This window comes from Anser brachyrhynchus (genome assembly GCF_964034855.1).
Source record: "Anser brachyrhynchus genome assembly, chromosome: 12".
NCBI lineage: Eukaryota > Metazoa > Chordata > Aves > Anseriformes > Anatidae > Anser > Anser brachyrhynchus.
This window is the reverse complement of record NC_137707.1, coordinates 16,661,279-16,685,224: the sequence shown is the minus strand read 5'-3', so window position 1 is coordinate 16,685,224 and position 23,946 is coordinate 16,661,279. Positions and strand designations below refer to the sequence as shown.

The following is a 23,946-nucleotide window of genomic DNA, read 5'->3' as shown; positions in this document are numbered from 1 at the left end:
TTGATATGCAGTGTTCTTATCTGCTGGCTTAAACAAATGCAAATTTATGCAGCATAAACAGCAAAATTGAAACATACCAAGATAAAACTTTCTAGAATAGGGTTACATGAGACTTCCATATCTGTGTGATCTTACAAGAAATGGTAAACAGAAAAGAGAATTAACTGAAGTCCTTCACAAATGTTGCTTTACATTGCTCCTTTCAGATATTCCACAGAAAAGATCTTCCTACCATTTTAAAGCATTTCTCTAAGCCTTGTCACTTATCAGATCTTACATCTAGTTCTGAAGCACTACAACAACATAATTATAGAAACTTTTGAGACAATCTTCCCATCTCAACTTAGTTAAGGAGTAGAAAAACGACACTAACAAAGCTACAGAAGGGAAACAGACTAATGATGGGACAATGTGAATCACGGCATTGTGCCTGCTGCTGCATATATAGGAACAAAATCTGTACACCCAAGAGAGCAGCTAGTAGAGATCATCCAGAAGTCTGGCCTTGATTATTAAAATGTAAGCAATTTAGGTCTTTTATCCATATATTTTGGCTCTTTCAATTTTCCTTTTTGGTTAGGGCACTATTGTTAAGTCCATTAAACTGCAGTCATCTCCCCACCAAACAGACTTTCCATTAAAAGGTTAATAATGGTCATATAAATTCACTCAAACATATCATTCTTTTTATAATAAAAAGGTGGAATGATGATCAGAAATGAAAATGATGCCCCACCTCAACAATAAATGTGTTCAAAGAGTATAAAGATAGCAAAAATTAATTTTGGAGTGATCAACTCCTGAATTTAAATGAATATAATTATCTAATCATTAAATTACTTGATGGACTTCATTAAGCTTATTTCTGGTTTTGATGTCATCTTTCTTTCCAATTAACTCAGCTGTTAAGATTAATTTCATATAACTAGCAAAAGTAAAGATCAGAGTCAAGACTCCTACCACCTAGGTTCACAGAACACCATACAGCATTGAAATCAATGACTTCTGCAGCATGAATACAGATTTTCTATGTCCATACCACACTAACTACTGCAAGTCCCATAAAAAAAAAAGCACTGTTTTCGAAATTAAGTGCAATCTTATATAATGCCACTTAACTAGAGTTGCCTTACAATTTAGTGTACTTGATTCACATTTTAATATCTTGCTTTCAGGCATGAAAACAATGAATGGATGCCTTACATAGGTGAGAAATCTGTAAAGGATTCACACTATATTATTTAATTAGTATTGATCTGTCATGCAACTCTTTAAAATACCAGATTCTCTCAAGTTCCATCCACCCTTGATAACAGAATGAGTTCTACCAAGGAGATGCAAATTAAGGCAGAATGTTTTAAGAAGTGGTATGTCTTGCTCCTAGGAAAAAAGCAACCGTTACCATTAATTACGATCCCCTGGAGCTATTAAGTAATTACACCCAGCACCATAAAAAACACATTTCTACTGTTGCACTAGCTGTTGTATATGAGTGAGAGGGAATAACATCTGAAACCAAAGTCAAGATGACAAAACAGATTCGCTTTTTCACCTAAATTCTACTTATGAACATGTAGCCTGAAATCTGTGAAATATACAAGATCTATTAACAAGTCAAGTTCTCTAAAGCAAATAATCCATTTCAGCAGAAGACAGAATTTAAAAGACATTGCCCCATGTATATTTCAAATAAACTTGACTGCTACAGACTGCCTGTTACACGCTTCATTCATCTCATCCGCTAAGAAATTAACAATGATTTTGTTTGAGCCACTGTGAACAGTAGTATATCACTACCAGAAGAGAATTCTCTTCCACAACTACCTATGTACAAACTGAGTCACAAAACTCCAGTTGAAACCTGTCAATAACTGTTTTGCTTTACAACAGCCTGGACTGTAAGGTTCAGAGTACCTTCAACTTTTATCCAAATTAAGAAAGATGAGTGCCAAAGTGCTCAGTTAGGTTAGGTGTAGGACAGTCAAATTAAGATTGTTTAACAATTTATTTATTTTTTTACTCACTTGGAAGACAAACAACAGGATTCAAGTCATTTTACCCTACAAATTCCCAAAGAAGTTTTTAGAAGTCTGAAGATGTGCCTTACCATATGTAGCACCTTGGGACTGACAGCTACCTGTACTATACAGAGCAATTCAATATATTTAGCTCTTTTTTTCACAGGAATTTCAAATACTGTAAGTCCGCTAACATGTGATTTTAAATAACAGTGCATTGTTTACCTTTAAGGGAAAAACCATTGCATCAACATTGCCCAAGTTAGGGAAAAATAAGTTACAGATATTTTAGAAAAATGTCAGTTTACAACTTCAGAATCTAAACAGCATTTTCCAGCTCAGCATCAGGAAGATACAGCTAGTATTACAGATCATAAAAGGTGAAGAAAATAAAAGGGAAAATATATAAAAACACATCAAAATCCAACCCTAATCTGCATGTAAAGCCTTTGCATCCAGCAACAGTTAGATATCAATATAGTTCTTCCATTAGGGTCTAAAAACATCAATTTAGAGTTGCATGAATATACGTTTGCAAAATACCAGGGTCACAAATTTAATTCAATTCCTGAGGATTCTAGTAAACTTGTGTCTACTGCTCCTGTTTTCCTGAACAACAGATATATGAGGTTTCTAATATAAGTTGAGGTTGATGGGTTTTTTGTGTGTGTGTTTTTTTATTGTTTAAAACATTTGTTCCTGCTTCTTAATTGAACAAACAATGTAGGAGCCTAGTTTAACAGCACTATAATTCCCCTACAGGCAACACGACCAAAACTGTTCAGAATCAGTCATGCTCATGATAACCTGGATAAAAAATAAATAAAAAGGGATTTTCTTTCTACCATAGAAATAAAGCCAACAAGCCAACAGAAACTGTGGTGGCACAGTAACTGATTTTATGTAACTGATGCTCCTATATCACCTGTGCTCCTATGTGGTTGGATAACATACATGCATTCCTTGAGAAGTATTAGTCCAACTAGGTTTTACTGGATATGATGGAGCAATATCATGGTCCTTACATGGTCCTTACATTCAAATACATTGCTAATCCAACACATAAAAGCAAAATCAATACAACAAACCTTGTTTAGGATCCCCTGTCATAGTGTCAAATGTAACTACAGACAGCTGATTGGTTTTGTGGCTGTAGATACAGGTATTGCCACATAATCAGAGGATAAAAGTTGCAACCTATTTTGTGAGTTTATTCCTTGGCGTTTGCCAAGATTTACCAGATGTCCTTTTCAAGCAATACCTAAATGTTATATTTGGTTTATATTTTATCACAAACATACACCCATGTATGCAAATGTATGCACGTGTACAAAAAAGCAACGGGTTAGTTGGATTTGTTTACATCACATAGTAGCACAAACAATGTTATTGAACCATAACATTCAGATAGCCACCACATTTTTTCCAACAGAGTCAGCATGAAATCAAAAAAGTAACAATGCAACATTTGCTACGTTATACTTCATACATTGAGCTAGAGAAATGATTATTTAAGTAGTTTCCACACAGATTCCCAAAATGCTCTTTATTTTCTGCTCTTAAATGGGAAAAGCTTGCAGTGAGTTATCATCAACTAAGAGCATCACCTTCGGGGCTTTTTGTTCATTTGTTTAAGCTAAATTAGTTTCTGATCTATTAAGATTTAAGAAATGAATTTTGGGGCCTGATCTTGTCAGAAACCTACATGGAGCTACTGGGAGAGTAAGCTGCAAGTTTTCAACAGTTTAAAAGCAGGCCCTTTTGTGGATGATAACCACCAGAAGAGTAAGTTTATAACAACATCCATTTCTTTAGTAATCAAATCTTAGGAGAGACAGGAGAGACATACATCTGTAATATCAAGATCATTGAGAAAAAAAGAAAAAGGGAATAGAGAATCCTCCTTGTCATTAAGAAATCAAATTTGTGGTCCTTTTGGCTCAGAGGAACATATTCAGTTTATTCTACTAGACCAGAAAAAAACAGGGATGATTTTTGAAAAGCCATAGGATTTAGGTCACCCCCTTGAAGAAAAAAAAGAAAAAAGGACTGTTTTTTGCTGGCTTAGTAGCAGAATGGCAAAAACAGAATAGATTTACAGATAGATATAAGGGAACTGAGGGCTAGAAGAGTAGAGTCGTGACGCTTCCTCCCATCCTCCAATGCAGCTCCCTAACACTTGCTTCCATTATGCAAAGTAGCAAATACTACTTTGCCTCTTTACTACTAAAGACTAGTTTGAGAGCACAGTGTAAAGATGTAGATGACCAGAACATATTTTCACATAAGCTGAGAACAATAATGCATAAAAGAAGCTGGGGAGATGCGAGGAAAGGAATAACGCAGCAGATTAGCTACATATAGGAAATATCTAGAACAAATAGGTAAATAACTTATTAGTTCAGATTCAGAGAAGTCCAAGTAGACTATCACAACTTACTGGGATCTGTGATTTCAAGCTTCTGACCAGAATTGTCTTTCAACTTGAACATGTTGAGCAGTAGTTGCTGTCTTTCTTCTCCTGAAGTCATTATAGTTCAGTAGTTCTTGTCACAGTCCACCTGAAGCAGCGACAACACAAAGCTCTAGTACCAGGAAAAAAAATTGATCTTATATCTTGTTTCAAAGATCATCAACAGGTTCCAGATATCTGTTAACTGATGCTAATATAATCAAATACAAATCAAGACTTAGCTAATGCAGGTACATCTGTCATCTCTATTCCGTACCTATCTATTCCCATATCAATTGTTTATTTTAATTGAGGTAGACTAAAAAAATGCTATGGGCAGCAATTAATGAGTGGCTTGAGGTAAACTTAAAGAAAAAAGATTATGCTTATGATGGTTTTTTGTAGTCCCCTTCTTCCTACTTGAAATTATCAATATACACTATGTAAGTATGTACACATTTATATGTATAAATTTTGTACATAAAAGACAGACATGAAAATAGAACCTTGATGGGTTGGGGTTTTTTCTTTGTTTTAGCTAAGCTCTAGACAGTCCCAGCTGCTGGTTCACAGAATTCAGACTCCACCTCATCCCTGCCACTGGTTTTATACTTACAAAAATATGATCAGGAATAGTGGCAAACATTGAGTACACTGATTTAACTGTCTTAACTGTCAACTGCCAGAGATTTTTCTCTGTCGCTTCCAAATTCATGGACACTTTAATCCATTTGTCAAGACTAGGAAAATCTTGGAGTTACATTGGGTCAGCAGCTGGCTGCAATACTCACAAGAACCTGATTCTCCAGTAGTTTTTATACCTGATCTGATTCTGAAACAGCTTACATTTGCACCATTTAATTCAAAGCTAAAAAGAAAAACAGGCACATGGGTTTTCTCTAGGATGTCTTTATAAAACTCTAGTTAGAAACAGGAAAGTAGATATTTTGTAACATAGAAAACTTCTCTGATTAGCTTTAATAACGTAGCAGTTCTTAAAATCTCTTCTTTAATGCACCATGTCGTTTTTGACATACCATGGTACACAATATGGCATGATACAGCTTATGCACCCTGATGTGCCATGGTAGAAACTGTCAACTAGTACACCTGAAAAGGTGCTTCTGTGGAAGATGCTGACTGCGTGGCAACTCTGTTCAGCCACGACAGAAAGGGGCAGGGGCAGCATAGAACAGGACAGGAGGGAATAGGGTCTTTATTAGCCCTTAAGTGTTCTGAAAGCTACATGCTCACAGTTTTAATCTATATATGTCTAATTAGATCAACAGGTTTTCTGACAATACTGATTAGAAGAAAGCACTAAGCAGATGCTTAGCTCACAGCTTATTACAGAAGGCACAGGTAAACACTGAATTAGATACATGTTGTACTGATCCATCCAATGATCCCATGACCCATTAGGTTGGCTGCCTGCATTACGTATTGAGGCTGTGAAAATGAGTAAGTCACTCAGCACTTCCAAGCGGGAACACCACCAATAAACACATTACTGCCACACATCAGTTATCTGGAAATAACACAGCCTCCTAACCCATTAAGAATAAATCTAAAATACTTCTGGAGGAAGAAAAGGGAGATATCGCTGCAATTTCCAGCATATCTCCGATGGGTTTTGTTTATTTTGACAAATTACACCAGAAATGCTCAAAAGGGTAAACTTGGCTTTGGCTAAATTGTCAAAGGCATTTGTGGGCTGAAGATTGGGGTGGTGGTGGTAATGTGCTGTTACATGTCTAAGTTCCTGCCATCAAAAGTTCCTCTTCACTATTTACTTAGTTCTGTAGGTAACAGTTATGAAATTATTGGACCATCCCTACACATAAATTACAATATATGCTCAGTAGTAAAGCAACAATGAGATCACCTTGGCATTTTTGAAGTCTAAGAGCAGTTACCAATGAACTCTAGAATCAAAACAAATAAAGATCTCATTCACTGTTGCCTCATTAAGGAGCTTTCAGGACACAGTGACAATAATTGTATTCCCTTCCTCCATTTTTTGCTTTGTCAAATTTCAGAATTACGCTGATAAGTTAAAGGAATTTAGAAGGGATTTGACAAGAACAGATAGCATAGAACAAACATCTATGTACTCAAGTGTTCAAAGTTAAATAAAAATACTAGCATTTAATACCAATAGTTTCAAAAAAGAAAAAAACATGTCAGATTCTCAGGTAAAAGAATAATTCCCTTGTGCAGAATAACCTACTCAGCTTGATTTCACAATTATGGACTAACTTGAAATATTTAAATATAAGTTTTCTGAATGCACCTATTACAGGACTAAGTGACCTGATCTGACCATATCATATTAAGTCATATTAAGAAAACAAAATGGAGAGAAATAGGCATACACATCCTCTTTGAGAGTCAGAGAGCTACAGACAATTTAGTGCAAAAAGTTCAAATATCAGAAGTCAGATCAAATGCAGTACAGTGATAACAAAGCCTTAGTTTCAAATGAAGAAAAGAAGATGACAAATCTTTTGCAGAAGATTAAGTTCCCTCTGATGAACATTCAATAGAGTTATAGAGTGTGGGGAACTTCAGATCAATAACCGGATTTGCTATAGCAATTTAAAAATAAAGAAGCTGGGAAGTATCAGCAGTAATAGTGTACTTAAGCAGATGCCTGCAGAGGTTCTCTCTAAAAAGGACTCTAATGAGTTTACACTCTTACTCCACCTATCGTATCCACAGGAGTAGGATTCTAACGATTGTTTGGTCCTCTTGCAGCAGTTAGTGTCTTATGCCTCACTAGATTAGATAAATGAGATAATTAAGAATCATGTGCAAAAGCTTGCTAATGATTAAAGCAGACATTGAACGAGCTTTTTATGTATTCATCTTCCATACAATTCAATTCTACCTGATTTACCTCTCCAGTTGCATGTTTGTGGATCATCATATATCGAATAGCAATTTGCTTTTCAACTTCTACACTTTACATACATGAGAAATCTAACTAATGCCAGTGTACACTGCTTGGCAGATACACCAGGTGGACAGTAAAACCAATGTTTCAGCAGAAGCACGTATTTCTGAAATATGAGAGCACTCTAAAGAAACAAACAGGTAGTCATACTGACATGCAAGCCTATAAACTGTAAAGGCTCAGGAGCATCATCCACACAGCCATACTGTCCTTCAGACAGTAAGGTGCTGATATGGTGGCAAGAGTCTTCTCTTGTAAAGTCTTCCTGTTACCTAAAAAAGTAGATGAGTTTCTTCCAGACAAAATGGAAGACCATGGGTTTTGAAGATATGGCCAGGATGCATGAATTTGGGTGGCAACAATAATAACGGTATCTGTACAGGCTTTCCAGCTCATTAGTCACGTGAACTAGAAACGGTTTAGGAAGTTAATATCCAAATAACCTCAAGTTAGGTTCATTTTGATTATACATTATGACCATGACCACACTTACAGCCAAAATACTCCTAAGACCAGCCAGGGGAGGAGGGCTTCTTTCTGCAGTTTTGTTGTTGGAGTGACACTGTAGCTTCATCAGAAAAGCTTTAAATAGGAGAGAAGTGAGGAAGGAAACAGCTTCAGAAATCATCAAGTTAATAAGTAATTTCCCATTGAAAATGTTTTCTTTAGAACAAACTTGTAAAAGGTCACTTTTGAAAGTAAAAATTTACATTGGTTCTACATTTTTCTAAGTCAATAAAAAATATCTGGTGTTTCAGTAAAGGTCTTCTCAAACCAAATAGAATTCAAAGGGATCCCAATCTTCCTACAAGGGCAATACTTTTAGACCTATATATACTTAGTATCTGGTGTCCCAGCAGCACAATACTATTTTGTAAAACAAAATCCTTGATCAAGAATCGATTCCACCGTGTTTCAACCACATGTTTCTGATTTCTAATTCTTGTGTAGTTGATTGTAAAGCTTTATGGTATCTGCTACTTACCCTGTTATTGGGTGCAAAAAAGGGAATCTCACCACACTTCAGCCCAATTTAAAGCACTAACTTACAAGCCCAGGGAGATAACTACGCAACAGGGAAACACACAAACTAATTGAACATGATAGCTGCGATCAGCTGACTTCATCTTTTTATACCCTAAAAGCTTTCAAATGGTAACTGAAGCACGCTTATGGCCTTCTGTTTATAGCCTAGCAGAAAGTTTTCTCCTACAGCAGGAGGAAAGGTCATCATTCCCCAACTCCCTCCCTTCTCAGAAATCTCTCCAACTATCCCAGCAAACTGCTAACAAGGCATATGTTGAAGGAGAAAATAGTACTGTCCAAGATGAATTTGAATTATTTGAGTCTGTTCAATATTTAGTGCTTTTTTTGCATGCAAATCTATTATTCCAATTTTAAGAAATGCATTTCTACACTTAAATACCAGAAAGGCTAAATGTGGAAGCTTCCCCATATGAGCAGTAGCACCCTGCAGAAGGAAACTTCAATATGACCAAAAATGCATGCTCAGTTCAAGAAACTGTCCTTTTAAAGCTCTGGAAACACTGAAAAGATGTTTAAATCGCTAACAGAATTACTCATTTTTACTTTTTTTCCCCCATCTGACCTCATTTAGCATAGTGGAAGCCTGCTTTTCCTGGTCTATTAAGACTTCAATAAAATCATTCATTTACAGTTAACCGCAACAGTATTCACATTTAGACCTGAATATTAATTGACTGATAATGAGATGATAAAGCTGCTTTTCTCTGCAGGTGTACCAATCAATTTCAATGAAACCAGAGTATTTTCCTGTACTGCATCTGAAATTAAAAAGTGATTTATATTTTCTAATAAAGTGGTTTTCATTGATCTCCTTCTGAAAAAGCATGGTTTCATTTGCACCTTTTTAAATTATAACAGTTTCCGTTTTCATATAAATGATTTTCCAGTATTTTTGGCTCCAACTGATGATTAGCTTTGATATGGCTTTACAGAGTTTAAAAACCTTCCAAAGAATTTAGAACTTTTAATAAACTTGAACATTTCCAGTCAGAATGAATCTGTTTTAAAAGACAGCGTCAGGATCACTTTTAAGTACATATAAATGGAGAAGTCGAAGAAAAACTGTTTACTATTATTATTAGTCAATGTCACTCCAAAGCTAATATGTCAAAGACTTTTACCAGCCATCAGTAACAAACTCCAGCTTGCAGCAATTCAAAGTATCATTATCTATTGAAATCTTCTAGCAGATGCTTGAACTAAAAGCAATTAGATTTCACTTCAAAATTATTGTCTTTCAAGAGACAATAATTAAGGAACAATGAAAAGAATGCTGGATTCTGAATAAGTGTTCAAACACCAGAGTCAGCAAAGGGACCAAGAAAATTGGGTGCAGATAGCTTGCTTCAGTACCAAAGGACCACAGAAGGAAGAGAAATGAAAATGTGAGGTATGGGGTAAAATACTTATATCTATAAACACTGCTTTGCACTTGGAGAAACTGAGGACAGAAGCTTGGCCCCAACAGCTCTCAGCTCTGATGGTCTGGCACCTTACTGAGCACAGATGCTCACCAAGCTGCTACCTACAACGTGCAAAAGGCAGAAGTACTATACAATAAAAAGGATCAATGCTTAATATTTAAGCAACTGGAATATAAAGTGTTTTGGATTGTAAAGAAACTGACCTGAAACAAGCAAAAGAGTTATGTTTTCTTAAACAAGTGAGAAGCGGAAACCGGACAATCTGCAGCCTTCTCAGTGACTATAATCACCATGCAAGTAATTACTAAAGCTGCAGGTGACCATGAACTCAGCCATCTCAAAGTTTTTCAGAGCGGTAAAAATATTCTTTAAGGAATCATGTAGTAATACTTATGTTTCAGATACCAGAGGAGTCCTAGGTAAACTATGGATTTGCAAGTCCCAGCCATCCCAAAAGCAATTTCTCATCAGAATACATAGCTCATAACACATGACCAGCTTGAGCAAGAACATTGCAAGCAAGAAATGCTCAGTTCTAACATCTGTTTCACCAGAAGATTTAAGCTCATCAGACTGGATCTGATGCCAACACTTCAGACAATCATCCCAGAGCAAGCCAAAGTGAAAAACACACAAGCCAAGAGATTTCATGGGTCTCAAACACATACATGGGGCCTAACAGATAACAAGAGGTTCAGCACAAGCTGCAGAAGGTTTGAATAAAATGGCCCAGGACTAGGAAGCAGACTAGGGCAGAATAAGCATGATCAGGAGCCAGGAGTTCAGAGCTACAGATACAGAAACGATTCCAGGACCTGGGAGCTAAAATTGTAAAGCAGTTTTAGCAAAGGCCAAAAAAACAGCTGAGATGTAGCACTCAGTCTTTCACAGGCTTCTCTTGAATGACGTGTTTGGAGTAATGTTTGCCCATCACAACAGGGCCTAGGAATTTAACCAGATAAACAGCAAGTATTCATAGTAATTACTTGAGACTTGTGGTAGATGCCTTAGAATAAATTCATCAGAAAAAAGCAATTTTGGTTTGACAGAAGTTACAGAAGTCAGATGGATCAATGAATCAAGGAAAGCAGTAAGAAAATATTTATTATGACAACCTCTAAGTAAACTTTCGTATACTTTATAGATGACAAATTTATTTTAATTAGAGATCACTTCGTACTGCAGAACTGCTTAACAGATACAGGAAATGGCTTGTAGTCACAAAGTCTGCTTGCAAGGATTCATGGCTTTTGGAGTTTTCTAGAGCTGCATGCAAAAACTCTTGAATAAAACATCAGTCATTTTGCTCTGGTATAAGTATTTCATTTGAAGAATTTAGCTTCTTAATGCTATCATCTAGCCATACCATACCACCATGCATTGAAAAGTAATTAATTTTCTTACTCCACTGTAAGAGTGAAATGAATTAAAATTGATTTTCAATCTGCATTTTCAATGGTAGCCCTAAAGTTGTTTCTCTGCAGTTTGTTAAGGATCATCATCTACTGGAGTAACTTGCGATGATTTTTAACCACAATATAGAAATACGTCTCGCATTTGAAGAGGACTACACAGCTATTCAATATATTCACACCAAAAAAATTTGCATCTCCAGCATTATACTGAACTCTTCCCAGAGCGCTCCCATCACATTTCTCTAAAGCAAAGCACAAGTATGTTTTTCAGCCATTACAGGAAAAAAGTAGTAATAATTATTGTAAATTTCAAAGTATCCAGAGTCCAGAGGCAACATGTATTTCCTGCAAGGTCTCCAAATAGGATCCTCCATCAGGTCACTGCCCTTACCTTGTACTGCTGAGCTTCTTTATTTTTAGTAGGTAGTTTGTACCCTTTAGGAGCCATGTTTAACACAAAAGCTGTTCTAATATTTTATGCAAGAGCTCAACACAGTCAAGACTCAGAGAAAGTCTGCTTCTAAATACAGCTTCCATAGCTTAGTGTTACAGATAGCCCAAAAGTGGCCTACAAGCACTGCTTACAATACAGCAATGACAACAGAAAATGCTTCAGAACTTAAGCACTACATAGAAGAATACTTGAGGCATTCAATTTATAACATCTGAAAAAAATGCATTAAAGCCTTGATAGTTAGCAATATATAGCCTTTCCAATTAGGAAACTTCGACATGTAATACTGGTTTCTTGCATTCTTCCCTGCTAGTCGTCAGGAAACACTTGTGTACCGTATTCCTTCACACAGCGGTGGCCTTAATTCCTTTTACAACATCGCCCCCTAGTGTTTATTACCCTCAGGTATCTTCTGGAAGCAGCTCAGTTCCCTTGCTTCAGTGATTTAATACTTTTGAAGAAAGTTTAATACGTCTTAGCAAGTATTTTTGTAGGCAATAAGTGCTCAACAGCTGGGAGAGGAGATGAAGGATATGTAGATAAGGTCTCACTTAATTTAACCCAAAACTTCTTGGCATTTCAGTTCACTGTAAGAAGTGTAATTTGCATATAGGAAGGACTGTTAATCCTGAAGAACCAGAGCACTTATCACAAATCCCAGTTGAGACTACTTATTTAATTCTGTCACTCCATGTTTTCACCAAAGTGGAGAATAAGACACACAGCACATACATAGGCTTATTTGGGCAATATACCTGAAAGGTAGCATTTCAGTTAATCTTACTAACCTTATCATAGAATCATAGATGATTTGGGTTGGAAGGGACCTTAAAACCATCTAATTGCAAACCTCTGCCACCTCCCACCAGCCCAGGCTGCCCACAGCCCCATCTGGCCTGGCCTTGAGCACTTCAGGGACGGGGTACCCACAGCTTCTCTGGGCAGCCTAGGCCAAGGCCTCACCGCCCTCACAGTGAGGAATTTTTTCCTAATACCTAATCTAAATCTACCTTTTTTTAGTTAAGACCATTCCCCCTGTCCTGTCACTACACCCCCTGACAAAAACCCCTCCCCAGCTTTCCGGTAGCCCCCTTTTGGTACTGGAATCTTCTCCAGGCTCAACAACCCAATCTTAAACTGATCTTACTACAGAACGCAAAGTTTTTCTATTAAAAAGGGGTTGTTTATATAATTTTATACATACAGACATGTGGGCACACACTTAAGGATTCAGGATACAGGTAATTATTTGAGAAATGTAAGTGGTTGTCCACCACTACTAGACGGTAAATGAGGAAAAACAAGCACTGAGGCAGTGTTTTCTTTTTTTTTTCAAAAAGCAGGTACTACTGGGACACAGCAACATCTAAGTGAGGAGTATCTTTAATTACATATGCCAGATGAAGGCCATCTGTTACAAAACATTACAAACCTCCTCCCCATTACTGTCCCCCTCCTGCTAGATGGCATAGTGGATTTACGTAATGCCTAGTAAGAATCTAATTGCAAAGACAGTGATACCATGAGTCAAAGGCATGTTAATATTTTACAAGCAGCTAAGTAAAAAGACAAAACAACCATTTCTGTGTGATTTCAGCTCTAAAAAGCAATGGAGTGACAATTCAAAGAACTGCAGCAATCAAGTTAGTTTAAGTCATTACCTATATGTCCACACAGATATAATTAATCCTGTTCCATGACACCCAAAGCTAAAAATGAAATATCCTGCCTACTTACGATGTAGCATGTTCATTTTTTAGTCTTATCCATAAATACAGGTGCAGGCTTTCTCTAAGCATGTTCCATTATTTTATTAACATCAGAATTTCATATGCTCCAACCGTGATTTGTGGTATTTTTGATCTGGATCAGCAAAAAGTTTTCATAATATATTTTTATTCATAATAGACGACAGTGGAAAGTAACAACAGCACAGAAAATAGGATAAGAATGGTTGCAGGTGAGAGACTGAACTCATAAGTGAAGACACTCCATTTCAGGAGTGAGGGAGGTATGATTATAGATCCTCAGGAGATGGATCAACTTCCTTGCACAAGATGGGAAGTTGGATGATCACTGAAGGTTGCATAGAAGAAAGTAATTTTGTGTTTTCCAATCCCCAGATCAGCTCTGGTTTCCAAAATTGTGACAAATATTTTATTTCTGGGATCACTGGCAAGACTCCATAGACTTTCTATTAACTGTTCTGTCCCATTTGCCACTCCATAGCTTTCATAATCAATTATACACATCCCAAAATTCAAAGAACGTGCTCTCAGCATCGTTATAAAAAATGCTGTTATTTTGAGGGCAGGAGGACCTGAGCTACACAGACAGAACACAAAAGACCACACAGCCCCAGCACCTGCTCATAAGGCAGTTTTCAGTCATCTCTGCAACTGTTTGCTTATCAAAGTCTTGCTCAATAGATATTTACTAACACTTGCCCAAGTAATTGTTTTCCTCCTCCTTTGAATGTAAAGCAATAAACCAAACGTTTTTCCCTCCCAGAGACAGAGAAGTAATGGGAAAAACAGAAAGCTCAACATAAGGGCGTATAGCAACTCTCAGAGATAAGATTACATAATAGGGTAGATAGGAAGAGTGCAGGAAGAGTGAAAACAAAACCAACAAAACCCTTGATGTTTGGAGGTCAAGTACTCTCACACCAGACTCCAAGATCATATGCCTACCACACAGCCTTCCTTTGCTTCAGCGTTTGTGGTGCATCATAGCACAACACACAACCTTCTGAGCTAGCACACACATTGCTAGCAGGACAGCTAGCTAGCCCTGCCCAGGGCTCCACGCTGCTGCATGTGGATCTAGTTCTCAATATCGTTTCAGATATGAACAAATGGATCTGAATCTCCCTGACAGTATCACTACAGTTCACCTATTACAACAGCCTATACCCGAAATCCCTAGCTCTGCAGAGCAGTTCCTCTGACGTGCAGACTAGCACATGCTAGACGAGTAAGTCATAAAGAACGTGGTAGGACAATATTTTATAAGCCTTTTTTGTGGGGAAAGGGAGACACTGTTGAAGATGACCTAAGTCTGGGTTGAAGGAAGCCAAAATGCAGTTATAGGGTAATCTCTTAGGGAAAAGAGGAAACAAGGTACTTGTATGCAATGTTAAAGAGAAACTACAGGATGTTGAGTACCACTAGCTTGGTAACTTATGTCATCCTCTGTTTAACTTCCAGGACGTAAGAATCAGAAATATAATATGCTTAGAACATTATAAATAAATTTTCTTACTAGTAGTTTGTAGTGTGTACATAGTAAGTTCTGCAACTTGCAGTCTGTATCAAGAAGTGCTAAATCATTATCTAGCCAATGCCTTAAGCTAAGTACTTGAGGATCAAGTGCCATTTTAAAAATTCATGTTAGAACTGCCAGCTGTAAAGTGCAGGAACTGAACTGGTAGTCCAAACAGAATGAAATACAATTGTTCCGGAAGCGCAACATTGCCCTCCCATCAGGGAGTAAAGCTGTAAATACACCACTTTAGGGAACGCTGCACTGGGTCACTGGGAAAGCAAAGGACATGAAGTTCTTCACATGACCATTCAAATAAAGATACCGCAGGTCCCAAGCTACCACTAAGAATATAGGATCCAGTTTGTGAGAGAAGAATGCATACATACCAGATATACAATCAACAGCCACAGGCTGCTGTTTACATTGGCCACCTGCCACTACCAGCCAAGCTGCGTACACCTTTGAAATGCCCTGGCTGCCACCAGTCACTCGGATGAAGAACACATATCATCCCATATTACTCTAAGTTAAGACACTAGCCCATCCACAAGTGTAGCAGTTAGACATCCTTACAGTGACGGTAACTCCTGTTGTAAACTTCTGGATATGACCCCCAGGAGCTTCAGGTTGCTAGGTGTACCCACGTACAAACATGGTTACCCTGTCTGGTAGCCTACACACTGGCAGTGAAATTATGCACGGGTTGCTCTAGCTAAATTCTCAGTTTACACAGTGAAAGCAGCTATATTTCATACTCTCAAATGAGCGTCGCCAGCATTTAAACAAGATATGCTAATGTAGACATACAAAAACACCAACTAACATGCATTTGGCTAAAGAAAAGCTCTAACAATCTGCTGAATTATGGCTTAATTCTGCCAAGTGTCAAGTTCCCATTTGGAAGTGCCAACCCCCTTTAACTTGTCTTCGCTGGCTCTTGAGGCTATAATGAACACACAGCAAGTAGTAACAGATCTGATCTTTCCTGCTTCCCACCACCACCTCCATGCCAACTGAGGTATGCCCAACAGGCGTACTGAATAAATTATATTTACTGAACTCAGGTTACTCATTGAACATACAACTCCATGTTAGAGATACCCACCACAGCAAGAAACAGACCCTTCAGAGAGGAGTCACCTTCTGTTATTCCTTCTCTACCCAAAGGTTAATGCTACCTCTTAAGAGACAGCAGGTTTTTGTTTGTGTAAGACACAGGATTTAAAAGAAGCTAAGTTTTTAAGCAAAGAACACTGACCCAAGACAAAGCACATCTGAAAAAGCAGAAACAGCAAACATTTTTTTTTAAGCTCAGAAGTACATGAATTTAGTTAACAGAAGTTTCTTAAACACCCAGCTTTACCCTCTAGTCAGTTTGAAGTGCTACACCGCCATCCCTCAGAAAGAGCTAGCCCTCAGATACTTAGGCAGATGGCCAAATATATCTCATATATGCCCCTTTGAGAGTTAAAGCCAGATCCTCTTGTTTTCTAGAGTCTGTCTACAATTCAGAAACAGCTAAAAGTTTATTCTCCTCTCACCATACTTGTTTTCAATCAACTCATTTGCATTCAAGCTAGAATAGTTCAAAGCAATTAAAATAGGTAAGTAGAATGAAGTAAAACTATCAGACACCAAACTCAGATGAGCAGACTACTGAAATAACTTTAAAAGCTGCCTTATTTATGAAAAAAGTACCAGAATATACTGTTCCCAAGTTGTTATATATGGCAATCAAGAACATTTCAGTGCTATTACAGAGCAGGCATTCAGCCTCTCTTGTAAAGTGAGTTCCATACTTCATTAAAGATGCACGCCATCCACCATTTAGTGGAGATACAATAAAGATTTCATCTTCTCAGAATGGACATACATAAACACTATAAACAAGTGCTTAAATCATGAGAACACTAAGAAATGCCAGACTGTCTTTTAATTAACAGTCCGAAGTTAAGTATAGGTCAGCCCACAAAGAAATGTACACCTAGGTGTGTGCATGTCTAAGTACGTGCACATCTCTTACTGCACATGTTAAGAACTGAAAGAACCAAATATGTTACAACACTAATTTACTTGGTTTACACCTTCAAGCACAGGAATTGTTGCACACCTTTGCATCAACAAGATTGAAGACTGATTATAATCAGGATTTTTAAACTGCTCAAAATTCCAACGCATCAGATCATAATGAACTATAGTAAATATGAATGTACATCAATGGATCAACATGCACAGTTTGGAGAATAGACAAAACTTCATATGTAGTTGAATTTGTATATACTGAAGTAGATTTGTGTTTATTGCATAACACTTTCAGATTATTCAACATATTGCTATTTATACTTGTCATTACAATACAAACTTTGTCAGAGTCAAAATTAACAGATACATATACATACATTTAAAAAAAAAAAGTCAGTTAATGTCTTAGATTTAGGGCTCCACCGATTTCCATGAGATTACTTCAGACTTCAGTGCAAGTTTCCAGGAAGCAATGTTGATGGTTTGCTTCTTCTGCAACACACAAACTTCTGAGTATTCACCCAGGGAATCCATCAACTTTGATGGTGTCTCACACCATCGACTGTAAATACAGATTTCCTTCAAATCCTGCATGAAACTCGACTTGATCTGCGCAGTCTGTCAGTAATACAAAGATCAATCCCTTCAAGCACAGAACACCAATAATTAAGTTGCTTACTTCATAGCTACAGTTTGTATTTGAAGTACATCAATACCCTATTTCAGCTTGTTCTGTCACAAGCACTGTCCTTCAGAGCCGAATTCTGGGCAGCATCAGCAGTCGTTTCCATGCAAGGGTCATCTTTTTCTTCTTCCTCAGGCTGTTCTCCAGGTTTTTGGACAGATTCTACAACTGCTGTGCTCTTACTGGTATTGCAGCCCATTTTGGTCTCAGTCAATGAAGGTTTCGTGATTTTTTGGTAGAAGTCTATAGAAGGCTCACTGCATTGAAGGAATGAAGAACGAGGAAACAAACTCCAAGCTAAATAGCTTTCCCTATTGTATTGTTAAGAGCAAGTATGTTTGGTTTCTGTGACAACACACTGATCCTGCTAATCAAGCACTGGCCAATAAAGAGCTACAGTTTAATGCAGCCAGCAAAAGGCAATTTTCACTGCCTTTCTAAAAAGCCTATGAAACTGTTCTTCATTAGTATTTTTTCCTAGATGAGTAACTCATGACTGGTTTGCCCAAGGAAGCCTATTTAATTTTAACTTCTAAACATCCTCTAGTTCAGTTACTAGGAAACAGTGCCTTGCTACACACACAAAAAAAAAAAAATAGTCACAGCAGCAAGTCTATATATTCTTCTAACCATTTTCAGTATTGTAATCTATACTACCAGATTATGTAGACACCTGACTTAAGACACTAGTCTTGAATAGAAAGCTCTGAAGTTATACGAATCCATGTGCTCAAAAACACTTAAAATATCAGCTTGAATCTTAAGTCTAGTACAAAACAAAAAAAGGACCCCAAATATCTCACTGAAGTAACTGGAAGTTTTTAGCTGAAAAGCAGGAGTGAATGAATACACTCAGAACTCAAGCATGCCAAAAACAGCAGGTCTCTACCAGAAGCTAAACCAATAAGCCAACTCACATTCTAACCCAACATTCAAACACAATTTTCTAAGAAGAAAAACTTACATACAGTGAGCTCACAGTGACTGGCTGACTCCTATCATCTATCTGCTACAAACTAAAGCCAGTAGTACCGCCATGTGCAGATCAACTTCATTGGTGTGTTTCCCCCTATGAAACAAGTGAGTTATTTAAAAAAAATGCAGATATATGTTTAGCTAAAAAATTATATTGATATTTCACACAACTATATAGTAGGTAAGTGCTCAACAGTACTAGACCTTATAACCACAAATGGAACCACACAAATTGACTTGATCTTTAATAATCAGCTACTCTTAATATAAGTAACTAGCATCGGGACCACAGTTGCAGAGTTGCCAGTACACGACGAAATAGGCCCTTATTCTCTAGACCTAGAAAAAAAACAGCAGTAAACTTCATTACTGGATGTTGATCTGCATATGCTTGCAAACCGTAACAGAGGTACATTAAGGTGAGCTGTCTTAATGTGAAGGATATCCATATGGGGAACAGGGTACAGGTGCCACAAACATGCTCAGTAGAAATAAAGGGAAAGTTGCTCACTGTTCCTTTGAGGCAGAGGCTAAATATAATGCATGATATTTAAGATTCCCCCCAAATTCAGGAGAATCAGATTGGTGCATCTGAAACAAGTCCAAGCACCACCAGGCAGTTTAACTGCACAACTCAATGCTTCTCAGATGACTACTGCTGCTCAACTACCACCAGGGATGTTGCTCTCTGCTTCGAGGCTTTTGTGGTTTGTTCTCTTTTACTAACTGCTGTTAGGCAAGAGGGTGTTTTGTTTACATCATTTACCACCTCCCATTTTATTCAGCTAACATTAGGAACACCCACTTATCTTTACAAGCATTGATAAGCCAAATTACAGAGCAGGAAAAAGTTACTTAAAAGAATATTACATAAACCTGTATGTTCCTCAGGTGTATCTGATTTGCTAGTTGCTAGTTTTCTACTGTTACTCTTGCATTTAATTGCATGTGCAGCATAGACACCAAAGCAACCATAACCTAGTCACTACACTGTAGAATTTGTACTTGCCAGATTAATTTAAGCCAGAATGTCTGATGAAATGAGAGGAAGATGGAGCTATTCAGAATCTGAAGACACGAGTGTATTTTATGGGTTTGTAAGGAAAACAGGAATATAACTCTACACTTCTGTATTTCTGCATTTGAGTGCTTAATCCACATTAGTATACTTCCTCCCTTGAACGTGATTATTCCTGTGAAAGCAGAATAGTTATAAGGATGTAAAAGAAGCAGGCAAAAACTGATTCCCAGAACTCCTTAAGTCTGCCTATGTAGGAATTAACGATTCTGGAGCATTTACTGCTCCACATTTTCAGAACACTACCTCAAATTCCCCACTAGATGGTAGCTGAATACTATGCTGATTCTGCAGTATTATACAGCCTAGAGTAGCCCTAGGAGTTGCACCTGATTCCAGTTTTTAAAGGATTACTCCCAATATCTTTTAAGAAAAATAGAACCTTCCCAGACGTGACACCGTCTTAAATATTGACTGATTTACATTTCACAGAAGTTTTGAACCAGGAAGTGAAATCCATTAGTGTCATGCCTTTGGCACCAGCGAGTCTCTTTATGTGAGTGCAGGCTTCACCAAAATGGTAGATCTTGCTAAAAATGTGCCTTGTATGTTCTTGTCAGAGATGGCTTCATCATACATGTTTCAGAAAATGAGGGAAGGGGTACCACAGGAAGTAGGATAAAATCAGTTTAGGTGGGAGGGAAAAAACTGTCCAGGTGCTCTCAGGCATGAATACTCATCACAACATGCAAGGAAACTGTAGATGCTCTCGTTTCTCAAATCATTTGTTTCTGAGGTTAGCAGCCAGAAGCCATGGACCCTAAAAGCTTTGTTAGTATGAGAACCTTAATTTTTGTACTTGAGACATGAAGTCCAAGTCTGTTGTACTGAACATGACAAGTCTGGGTCCAGACCTAAGATACCATTCTGGTTACAAGACAGAACAGAGAGCTTGGCACTGCAGCCTTTCTGAATTGAATGCACCCACCTCCCTGTGCCCTGTTAGAACCAGTAGTCCAGCTGCAGCAAGAACCCTTCTTATAGGGGCTGTACACAAAGGGGTAGCACAGACAACCCTTCGGACCAGCCTGCAGGTTATGGCTTCATTGCCTGTAAGGAAGCTACGGTACCTACAGACAACAAGCCAACGCCATTTCAACTTCCTTGAACAGCTGTACGTGCACCTTTCGCTATCTCTTTTAAAAATAGTCTTCGTTCTTTTTTGGCAACATCTAAGTCCTTTTCTTTTTTTTTTTTTTCCCTCTCAACAGAAAGCAGGTTGGGTGGGATAAGAGGCACAAAGATAATTACACTGTCCTGCTACTTAAGACTACTTTGGTCTCATTGCAGGTCACTTGGTTCAGTCTGTTTTGTTTGTGATAGTGAACAAATGCCTGTTTGCCAGCTTTTGCCATCAGAAATCTTTAGAATATCTTGATTTAACATATTTACTTCCTTCCACTGTTAAAAGAGAACGTTTTCTGTAAAGCTCTTCATTACAACCCCCAAAATTAATATTGTAAAATTCTACAACAGGTTTCTTCAGAACAAGCAATCAATCATTCAGCTGAAGTACTCGTGTCCTGCTGGCCTGTCCAGTAGCCTCAAGTTCAGTGCAATTCAGATTGCAAATGTCACATATTAGAACTGGACAATAAATGCAGAAGTAGGTTATCTACAAGTGTTTGAAAAAGGCTTGAGGTGTATTAATTACACTTATAACCCTTTCCTCAAGTTTCTGGCCCCTCTTCAAACTGGCCGCGCATTGTTTTCACATCTGAGCAGCAGTCAACATACTGATGTGCTACAAACTTCAACAACTACACCATTGCAGCAAATTCTTGCTCTCATAGCAACAATAATAGTTTTCCATTGCATATTTCCTTTAAAAAACTTGAAATGCATAATAACCAGGCAAATAGGAAAGTCTACTGCACGGTAAATTCAGAATATTGCTTCACCCCATCTTTATTGGATTAATAAGCTAAAAAAAAAGTCTTTTTCCTTTGTCTATTTAGTACACAAAATATTATTTATGAACTACTTTACAGAAATACCCTAAAAGCAACAAAGCAAGCTGCACATTGCAATATACTGAGCATGCTGTGCTGCCTTAAATGAGTATATTCGTACTCTTTTCTTCCCACAGCAATAAAGGAGATCACCTCATTAAACTTATAAGTAATCCACCTTCTCCAAGGTGGAAAGGCTGCCTAGGTAAGCCTCATTTACAAGGACATCTCAGTGCTTCTTTTAAGACTTGAGTTTATCAACAGAAGACAGTCTCCATATGCAGGTACATAATCAGGTTATTTTAGTTTTGGGGTTACTGTAAGGTATGACTTCACTGCTGTGCTCTGTGCTTCCTTTGCAAATAAGAAGTGTTAAACTTTCCAGTGGCACAGCACATGCTGTCACCCCTCCATTTCTTTACCAGAGATTTCTGAAATTGAATGGCTCAGCTGGAACGGTGACACTCTAGCCTTATATTAATTATGGCTCCTTAAGAGGTCTGCTGACCTTAGATAAATACCTTTGATACATTTTGCTATGAAATTCCAGTCTTTCAACTTAATCTTTAAGATCCAAATAACTACATAAAAGACTATTTCTTAGTTTGAAATTAGTAGATAACCAGGATTAATTTAGTAAATGCTCTCAAAGGTGTACCTATTTGCTATTAAGGTAAGGAGCAGATATTAAGTAGTTGGACAGGAAATGACTCCGTGGATCCCCAGCGCTCCTTGCCTCTCAGTCCTAGCTGCTGTTCTGTTGCTGTCACACACGCCCATGTTGCTGTACACCAAGAAGGAGGAACCACGACAATCTGTTCTCTTGAAAAAACACAAGCTGTGTTTGGCTGGCTAAGAAAAAAAGAGTCTGTCAAGCTAGTAAATATGTTACAGTACTTGATAATTTTACCAAACTAAGTTTAAGAAATGAGCTTTTGGAATTTGAGTGGGCTATGTCACTCTCTGAGCTTTGTATTGTATGCTTCACGAACATCAGAAAGGGAGGTATCGTTATAGTGGTAGATGCCAACTTCCTGCTATCTGCTAGGTGAGGGAGAGAAGCAGCACGTCTGCAATGAGATGTGACAGAGCTAAGGACCGGAGAGTCTAAGCTTTTTCCTCTTTCTCCAGAAGACTTAGCTCTGCATAAAAAAGCACTGCCAATTTCCTACATTAAATGGGTATCTGTCATAAGCCTGTTTCCTGTTGCATTGACAGTCTTGTTTCCTAGTCTGAATTGCCAACTCAAAATTATTTCCATTAACGATTTCACAAGTAACCAGCCAGATCACACAGCTTCCTTACACATTGACTAGTAGAAGAACTCTTCAGGATCCTTAAATATCAGGGACAGCATTACACCTTAAGTGACATGGTTTGTCACAAGAAAAGAAACCAGTCTCCTCTTGGCAGCTAATGAATCCTAGATAATTCAGTTCACATTTTTTTTTGAGCAATCCTGAAGCCTAGATTCATGTGCCCTAATTCCAAAATCTGCATTAGAGCAGAGAATTAACGGGCTGTTAGACAGCTCAGCATTGCAGAAGTGAAAAGCTGGGTATTCAAATACTACCTCAATACCTATAATATTATGTCAAATACAAATCATGTCTAATCAGTGCCTGCAAACAGATGCAAGAACAAACATTTTAGAAGTGAATAACTGTATTTATTAGAGATGTTAACAAGGCACGCACTTAGAAATAAAGATCACTTAATTTAGACAGTTCTAATAGTTAATTAAATAGCCTAACTTCCTGTAACAATGAAGCAGAAAGCAAACATTTTAGATTGACAAACTGAAATCATGGTCTTTGTTCCAAATTACCAGGGTAAAAAAATGCAGCATGGAGGCAGGTCTTATATTTGGGACAGAAAGTATAATCAAAAAGAAACGAGAAAAAATACAGAGCTCAGGCTGGGAGAGTCAAACTAAAGCACGGGCTGATAATGATGAGCAAGTGCTGCTTCTCCTGTAGCTCATGAAAGAGCTGGGAAGTTTCTAAGGGGCAGGTGGGTGCTGGGGTGCAAACACATGAACCCAATTATTTCAAGCCTCCAGAAGATCACAGCAGGATCTTAGAACACAGCTTCATAACCCGGGAATTCCCATTCTACACTCCTCTCAATGCATGCAATTCTCAAGTGCCTTCCCAGTTTCCCTTCCCATGTAAGTATTGCTTTAGCTACCTCAGAAATAA

At 37.7% G+C, this 23,946-nt stretch overlaps 2 long non-coding RNA genes across 3 annotated transcripts in view; both read right to left on the bottom strand.

The window, feature by feature from the left end:
• The window catches only part of LOC308176298, a 121,181-nt gene that overhangs the window by 85,101 nt on the left and 12,134 nt on the right, over positions 1-23,946 (bottom strand). For both annotated transcript variants that reach the window (XR_013938213.1, XR_013938214.1), the window contains exon 2: positions 4,459-4,579. This is a non-coding gene — a long non-coding RNA (uncharacterized lncRNA). The remainder of the gene's footprint in view (positions 1-4,458; positions 4,580-23,946) is intronic.
• Positions 13,134-22,359, bottom strand: LOC308176299. Its single transcript, XR_013938215.1, has 2 exons — positions 18,920-22,359; positions 13,134-18,809 (listed from the first exon to the last, which is right to left on the bottom strand). It is a non-coding gene; the product is annotated as an uncharacterized lncRNA (long non-coding RNA).